The following is an 8,099-nucleotide window of genomic DNA, read 5'->3' as shown; positions in this document are numbered from 1 at the left end:
ATGGGGGGGGGTTATGGCTCCGTGGCCTTTGTTGGGGGGGGGCGGGGGTTGAACTTTTGAACTTGGGGGGGGGCCGGGCTGTGTCCGCCTGGCGGGGCTCTGCCGCGGGGCGCTTGGGCAGGGCGGAGCCCCCCCCCCGCCTGGGAAGCAGCAGCGGGGCGCAGCGCGGGGGTGGGGGGCTGCCTGGGCTGGGGGGCTTGGGGGGCTCCCCAGCTCCCGGTGACTCTGTTTGCCAGGGACTCGGGGCGCCGCCCGCCGAGCCTGGCTCGTTATATGTCAGTTGCATTCGCTCCCTAAGCCTTTGTACCCGTCATTCAGCGCTGGGATTTAAAGAACACCAATAATGGTGATTTTGACTCCTAACCACATTCCCAGTTCTCTTTGAATGCTTCCTCCTGCTACTTCCTCCCCCGGCCAGAACCAGCTTGAGATGTCAGTGATCAATCTCACGTGTAAATAGTATTTGAATATTTTATAACTGTAGAGTTCAGTGGTGTTCCCTCTTGTTAAACCGTGAATCAATAAACTCTATACAAATGCAACCTTATATTGTTATGTGAAAGTTGACAAAGAAACCTGTAGTAACAAATGCAAAAATCGTGGGCTCTTTCTGCACGTGGGCTCAATTCTTGCCTGGCAAAATTCCTTGTGGCTTATTTTGCAACAAGTTTCCTTGTATACAGAGGTCTATTATCACTGTCAGGTTGTAATACCACTCAAACTGGAGTTTAACAAGAGATACTAATCTTGGTGACCTTTTTAAAGATAATAACTTGGTTAGGTAACTCAAATCAGTAAAGTTCATGGAACATTGTGACTTGTAGAAATGTGGGTGAAGTTTACTGACTTTCTTCTCTGATGAAGAAGAATGTCTAGATATTAATTCCCTCCAAAAATAAGTCAATTGGTTTTATGCAGCTGTTTCTAAACCATACTGAAGGGGTAGGAGTGTAATGTATATTACCTAAAAATGCAAAAGAGGAAACAATTTTATAAATCCTGAAATGTTTCACAATTTCACTTTTGGCAAACCTCTCTGATTGTTTTTATCCCTCTTAAAGGGATAAAATAGTGTTTTTGTATGTGTGTGTTCATCTTCTACTGTACCTCTCTATATGCTGAAGCTGGTCTGGTTCAAAAATTTCTCCTTCGACATTTCTGAATTTCTAGGCTGCATGGAATTGTTCTTTGAGCATATTGGATGCCTTTTCTTCCCGTCTATGCTGTTCATCTTTTGACTTTCAAAGGCACAGTTTTGGACATTGTTCAATTTCCAATATTCATTTTTTTTTTTGAAGAAAGACTTGTTAGAAAATATTCTAACTCCTTCAACTTGAAATCTATTCAGTTTAAAAAACAGCTAAAAGTAGCAGGTACCAAACCTGCATCTGAATTCCCCTACCAATTTTTGTGGTTTGCAATTAAATTTGTTTTTAAAAGAAAGTATATCTTCCCTGTGTCTGTGAAGGACCCACACAAATAAGAGAAGCTGACTATACAGAGGAAACAGTTGATACTAACCAGACACACATTGCAGTAAAATGCACAAAGAAAATAATTTAAAAAAGAAACCGTTTTCTCTGATTTTTGTAATAGTAATATAGGTGTTATTTGTAACAGTAAGTTTTTAAAACAATTCAGTGGGATTTTAAATAGAGTACCTCTTCTTAAAACTGCTAAAAACAAATCTTCCTCTTAAGGAAATACTGGATTGAGTCAAATATATATTATTACACCTTTAATATTTTGCCACTTCTCTATATTAGAGTTAACTTTTTGATTCTGTTTTGGGAAATGTCTATTGCTGTATGTGTGCATCCTCAGTAGCACAACAGTGTTCAAAATGTCTTTCCCATGAACAAATTTTTGCCCTTAAGCAATGCACATTTTGAATAACCTTGTTTATTACAGACTACTAAAATAGTTAAATAAGCAATTCTGATCCTTAAACAATTCAAGTGTAGTAGTCTTCTTAACTGCAGCCACAGCTAGTGAGCTTACCATATTAGAAGTGTTTTGAATGGATGATATAACAATCTATTACTTTTTTTTCTTGCAATAAAATGTGAAATGCTGGCATAGTATTGAGACATTGCTTGACCTTCAGTCTTTCTAAATCCTACAGCAGGAGTGGGAGGAGGAGGAGATTATTGACTTGTCACTTTGTAAACTGAAAAATATCACTAAACAATATTGAAAATATTGATAATCTGAATATTTTATTTCCTAATAAAGATTGATATCACTCTTAGCTTGATTAATTCCTTGAGGTACAATATTTTGATTGTTTTAATTGCATTTTCTACAAAAACAGAATCTAGAAATTTACGGTTGTTTTCTAATATTTCATACTTGGTGAAATACTAAGAATATTTAAATAGGATTGCATTATTGGTGGCTTTGGCATGTTTAGAGAAATAAACTCTTTACGTAGTTTGTTACTGTGGTAACCTATAAAAACTTGCATCATAATTTAATTAACATTTTTCATGAGTAAAGCCTTGTTAGCATATGGATGTGCAGTTGTATAACTTCAGTTAAGCAATTAAAGTTACAACTCTTTAGAGTATTTTGCATATTTCAAAACTTAAGACAGATGGCGATTTTTTTTCTTACCCTTTAGAGAACATGTTCTTACCGTTGTAAAACTGAGTAGAGAAACATAGGTAAAATTCGTTTATCTTCACAACTTGTTTAAGTGCCAGAACATAACTATATAAGAGAACTTAACAATCATACAGGACTTTGACCAATACCTTTATGATTACAACTGATTTTAGAAAATTGGTTTAGGGCATTATATTGTGGCATGGATTCCTTCTGAACTAATAAAAAAAGGCTGTTGAAAAACCACTTCTAAAAACCATTTAAAAAAAAAAAATGATTTCAACTAGCATTGTTTGCCCCTGAGTGAAGACAATGTATAATATAATTAAAACAGTTTGTGAAAACCATTATGCCCTGCCTGTACTAATCACAAAATGTGCTAGCTGAAATTTATTTCAAAACGGTTTTTAAATGGTTTCTGAACACTATCCATTGTAGTGTGAATAAGACCTCTAAAGACCTTTACTTCTTGATTATAGTTCTAAAACAGATGTATTTATATATTAGAAAATTGTCACATTTTGAATAAAACAAAAATTCAAGGAATTTGTTGACAGACAAACTTCTTATTTGAATGATGCTTAGAGTGGGAAGAAAGGAGACTAGTGAATGTGTGTGTGCAGGATTTTCAATGACAGTTTATTTTGTAGTTCCATAGCTTTCCTGGAAACTTCATTACATATACACAAAGACATTCTTTTTGCAACTTCTCGGCTATTGACTATTTTGCATCTGAGAGAAAGCATTAAATAAACAGACGAATTTGTTGCGGTGTAGTAAGATCTTAATTTACTTGCTCTACAACTTTTCTTTGAAGTTTGAAAAAAAAAAAATGAAGCTGGTGAGTTGTACAGTGGCAATGCTATCTTCACTGCCTCTGAATAAACAAAAGTTACTATGTTGTTTTAAACAGATCAGATTTGCTTGTTGAATGTGGGTGGGTCTCTTTTTTTGAGAAAGCAGACCCAATAACAGAACAGTGGAGTGAAAGCTGGGAATGGTATGAGAAACATCTAAGTTATTACTAGTCATTAGACAATATTTAACACTCATATAATTTGATTTGAGGATATAAAAATGGACAGTATTTTCCCTGATCAATTAAGTTGAAATTCCTGATTTTTTTTATACTGTAATCAAGAAAATGATTAAGTGTCTTCTATGAATGAATATACCAATAAATGAAGGTAGCAGTGTACATTCAGCAGAGGTACAATGTCAGCAGTATCTGAAACTAACTGCATAGTTTGAAAAACCTTGTATTGTTATCCGATGAAGTGCTTCAAAGTTGCAAGGTGATGAGAAAATGAGGGAAAACTTTCAGTTATACTTTCTTAATGATAGGGAAGTAACTTCATCTTCAAAATGCATTTATGGATTTTCTTAAAATGCTATTTTGTGTGGATGCACAATGTAAATTTCTGAATTGTTATTAAATGCCTTAACCACGTGAGTGTTTGTCGTTATAAATGACTTTCTGGTTTACATCATAACAGCATTCACCAAGAATGAGAACAGAGTTTATCCTGTTGATAAACTGATTATTTAAATAAAGCCTTTAGCAGTGTAATCTGGTCATTCTAATTAACAGGCATTTACATAAAAGACAGGCTCAGGGTTTCATCAGATGGTTGCTGGTGAGCCAAATGCATTCTTTCCCTGCAGCTGTATTAAACTAGCCTTTTGATCCTTCTTTTGAGCCCTTAAGCTACAGTGGTTATCACTTTGGAAAGTTAATTGAGGAGAGAAATTAGTTAGGGGGGAAACCCTGTCAGATTGGTCTTCAATCTTAATATTTTCAGTTATCCAAATGAGAGAATTTCAGAGTTTTTTAATGAAGAAATGACTGCCAGTGATGCTTTTTAAAAGAAAAATGTGCTGCTGACTGGTTAGGTAGAATCAAGAGCTTTAATTTCCCCCACTCTGTAAATAATTCTCATCCCTTGCCTGATGTGAAAACAATATATTGTTGACCATAGAATTGTCTTGGAAATATTCTTAAATTTCAGAATCTCCAGGAAGTTAGGCTGGGATTTGAAAAGGTGGCATGCCTTAGTTCTGTTGAAATTCAATGCAAGTTGAACACCTAACTCCCTTAGACACCTTTGAAAATCTCAACTATTTATTTCTATAGAAATGGTGGACTCATAGTTGCTTAACTAGAAATGTATCGCTTAATGCTTCGTATCAATATTCATTTTGTAGAGAGATGGGCACCTTAAGTTGACTATGTAGACCCTTTTCCTCCTTAAATATGCTGAAAAACAGACCAATTTTCTTGTGTCAGACTGAGGATGAGTTGCTGTGGTGCACTTTTCTTAGTAAGTTTATCTTGTAGAGTGTACATGGAGTATTTTAAAATATCTTGTAAATATATCCTGGAATTGCCCAGCCCTTGGGACCTAATCACAACAAACTCTCCTGTTACATTGAATCACAGAAGCTGTTCAAGAAGAAACCGCAGATGGCAGTAGTAGTATATATTTGTCTTGGAGGCTGAGATTGTATTCAGGTTAGTGTGAGGCATTCCTTATACACTGTCAATTGATCAGCTGGCAGGTGTAATATCGCCAACATTGGAAAAAATGCTCAGCACCGTGGTTTTTTTAATTGTGGAGGTTTTTGCTAAGTTCCATTGAGTTTGTATTTCGTGTTTCAAGTGACAGTTTCCTGAGTTCACAACTTTATTGTAATTCTTGTGATATTTGTGTTCTTTAAAACTGCCATTCATGGAGCTAAGTGATTACATGAGGCTCTAAACTTTCTTTAAAAAAAAAAAAAAAATTCTAACCTTCATGGTGCAGTGAAAAGTTGAATATATGACTGGAGTTCCCCCTAAAATGCTCAGGAACCCAAACTTTATTATTTTCTAAAAATCTCTTGTTTAAGCCAATCTTGTGATTGGGGGTAGGGGCTCATGATTTTTTTTTGTTTTTTTTCATATTTGGGGTTTAGTAACAGACTTACTAATTTTGTTGTACAAAATTGCATCTTAACATTTGAATTAGTTAATTGGGTGACTTGAATAATATTGCAGAAAGTTAAAAGTAGTTAAAAGCATTAAGTGCATAGACTTTCTGTGAAATGTATGAGTTAGGGAAAGCTTCCAAGTAGGGACTCTTGTCCATGGGTAGCTTCATTTGATGTAGTATCAAATGACTTCTAAAAAAAGTAATGCAGTGTCCTTGATTTAATTTATCTGTAAGAAGTGTAGTGATCTAACTCTAGTTTTTGTGCGTTACTGATTTGCAACAGAATAACATTTTGTTTGCTGAAAATAAGGATATTTTTCATTTACAGGGCTAAGGATTTAGGTGCTTAGGATTTTGGACTGAGAATAACCCTTGACGCCTGCTTTGGTTCCTGAATCCTTAATTTACTGATAGGGCTTGATCTTGCAAACTCACTTCTTATTATACCTTATTCAGCTGGTATTGCTGCAGACTGAATTGGGACTACTTGTATAACTAAGTTTGCAGGATCTGTACATTGATGATTACATAAATTGAAAGTAGGGCTGTCGATTAATCACAGTTAATTGTGTTGTAATTGAAATCAAAGTATATATTTTTGATTACAAATATTTGCACTGTAAAAATGATAGAGTATTTTTCAGTTCACCTCGTACAAGTACTGTAGTGCAATCTTTGTTTTCAAAGTGCAATTTACAAATGTAGATGTTTTGTTTTTGAGTGCAGTTACGTAACAAAAAAAGTAAAACTTCAGAGCCTACAAGTCCACTCAGTCCTACTTCTTGTTCCTCCAATGGGGGAGGGATAGCTCAGTGGTTTGAGCATTGGCCTGCTAAACCCAGGGTTGTGAGTTCAGTCCTTGAGGGGGCCATTTAGGGATCTGGGGCAAAAATCAGTACTTGGTCCTGCTAGTGAGGGCAGGGGGCTGGACTTGATGACCTTTCGGGGACCCTTCCAGTTCTATGAGGTAGGTATACCTCCAGTCTCCAAGTTTGTTTACATTTACAGGCCCTCTTCTTATTTACAGTGTCAACAGAAAGTGAGAACAGGCATTTGCATGGCACTTTTGTAGCCAGCATTGCAAGGTATTTACGTGCCAGATATGCTAAACAATCGTATGCCCTTTCATGCTTCAGCCACCATTCCAGAGGACATGCTTCCATGCTGATGACACTTGTTTAAAAAAAAAAAAAAAAAGCATTGATTAAGTTTGTGACTGAACTCCTTGGGGAAGAAGTGTATGTCGCTTGTTCTGTTTTACCGGCATTCTGCCGTATATTTTATGTTTATAGCATTCTTGGATTATGACCCAACACATGTTCGTTTTAAGAACACTTCCACTGCAGATTTGACAAAACACAAAGAAGGTACCAATGTGAGATTTCTACAGATAGCTACAGCACTCAACCCAAGGGTTAAGAATCTGAAGTGCCTTCCAAAATCTGAGAAGGACAAGGTACGGAGGAGCATGCTTTCAGAAGTCTTAAAAGAGCAACACTCTGATGCAGAAACTACAGAACCCGAACCACCAAAAAAGAAAATCAACCTTCTGCTGGTGGCACTTGACCCAGATAATGAAAATGAACATGCGTCAGTCCACACTGCTTTGGATTGTTATTGAGCAGAACCCTCATCAGCATGGACGCATGTCGCCTGGAATGGTAGTTGAGGCATGGAGGGACATATAAATCTTTAATGCATCTGGCACGTAAATATCTTGCAACGCTGGGTACAACAGTGCCATGAGAACGCCTGTTCTCACTTCCAGGTGACCTTGTGAACAAGAAGCGGGCAGCATTATCTCCTGCAAATGTAACCAAAGTTGTTTGTCTGAGCGATTGGCTGAACAAGAAGTAAGACTGAGTGAACTTGCATTTGTAAGTTCAACTTTCATGTTAAAGAGATTGCACTACAATACTTGTATTAGGTGAAATGAAAAATACTATTTTGTTTTTTACAGTGCAAATACTTGTAATCAAAATTAAATATAAACTAATCATTGTACACTTCGTATTCAGTGTTGTAATTGAAATCGATATATTTGAAAATGTAGAAAACATCCTATTATTGTTTAACACTGTGATTAATTGAGATTAATTTTTTTAATCACTTGACAGCCCTGACTGAAACACATGAATTTTGACTTTTAAAACAAACCTTCTATTACCAAAATTTAAACTTTATCTAATTCAGTCATTATATGAACCCTTATTTTCTCCTTGAAATATTAAACCAAGCCCCTGATCATTTGCATCTCTTGGAAGTACAGTGGTGACTTCCAGAAATGTGGAAGTGCTAACTCCAGGGTCCAGGTTGATTTCAATTTGAGTAACAGGATTCTGTCTCCATGAATTGTTGCATCAGTTGGATAATATACTCTTCAGTAGTTATTTTAAGCAATTGTGTAGCAGGGCCGGCTCCAGGGTTTTGGCTGCCCCAAGCAGGTCTCCCCCCCCCCCCCATCCAAAAAAAACCGCACACGCCCCCGCCGACCGGCCGGAGGTGCCCCTCCCCTCGGAG

The 8,099-nt window shown here is 36.6% G+C and overlaps 1 protein-coding gene across 2 annotated transcripts in view; it reads left to right on the top strand.

Annotated features, from left to right (window-relative positions):
• NR6A1 (nuclear receptor subfamily 6 group A member 1) overlaps nt 1–8,099 on the top strand; it is a 184,795-nt gene that overhangs the window by 612 nt on the left and 176,084 nt on the right. The window lies entirely within an intron of this gene.

The sequence above is a fragment of the Trachemys scripta genome, chromosome 17 (assembly GCF_013100865.1).
Source record: "Trachemys scripta elegans isolate TJP31775 chromosome 17, CAS_Tse_1.0, whole genome shotgun sequence".
In the NCBI taxonomy this organism is placed as follows: Eukaryota; Metazoa; Chordata; order Testudines; family Emydidae; genus Trachemys; species Trachemys scripta.
This window is presented reverse-complemented; position numbering and strand designations above follow the sequence as displayed.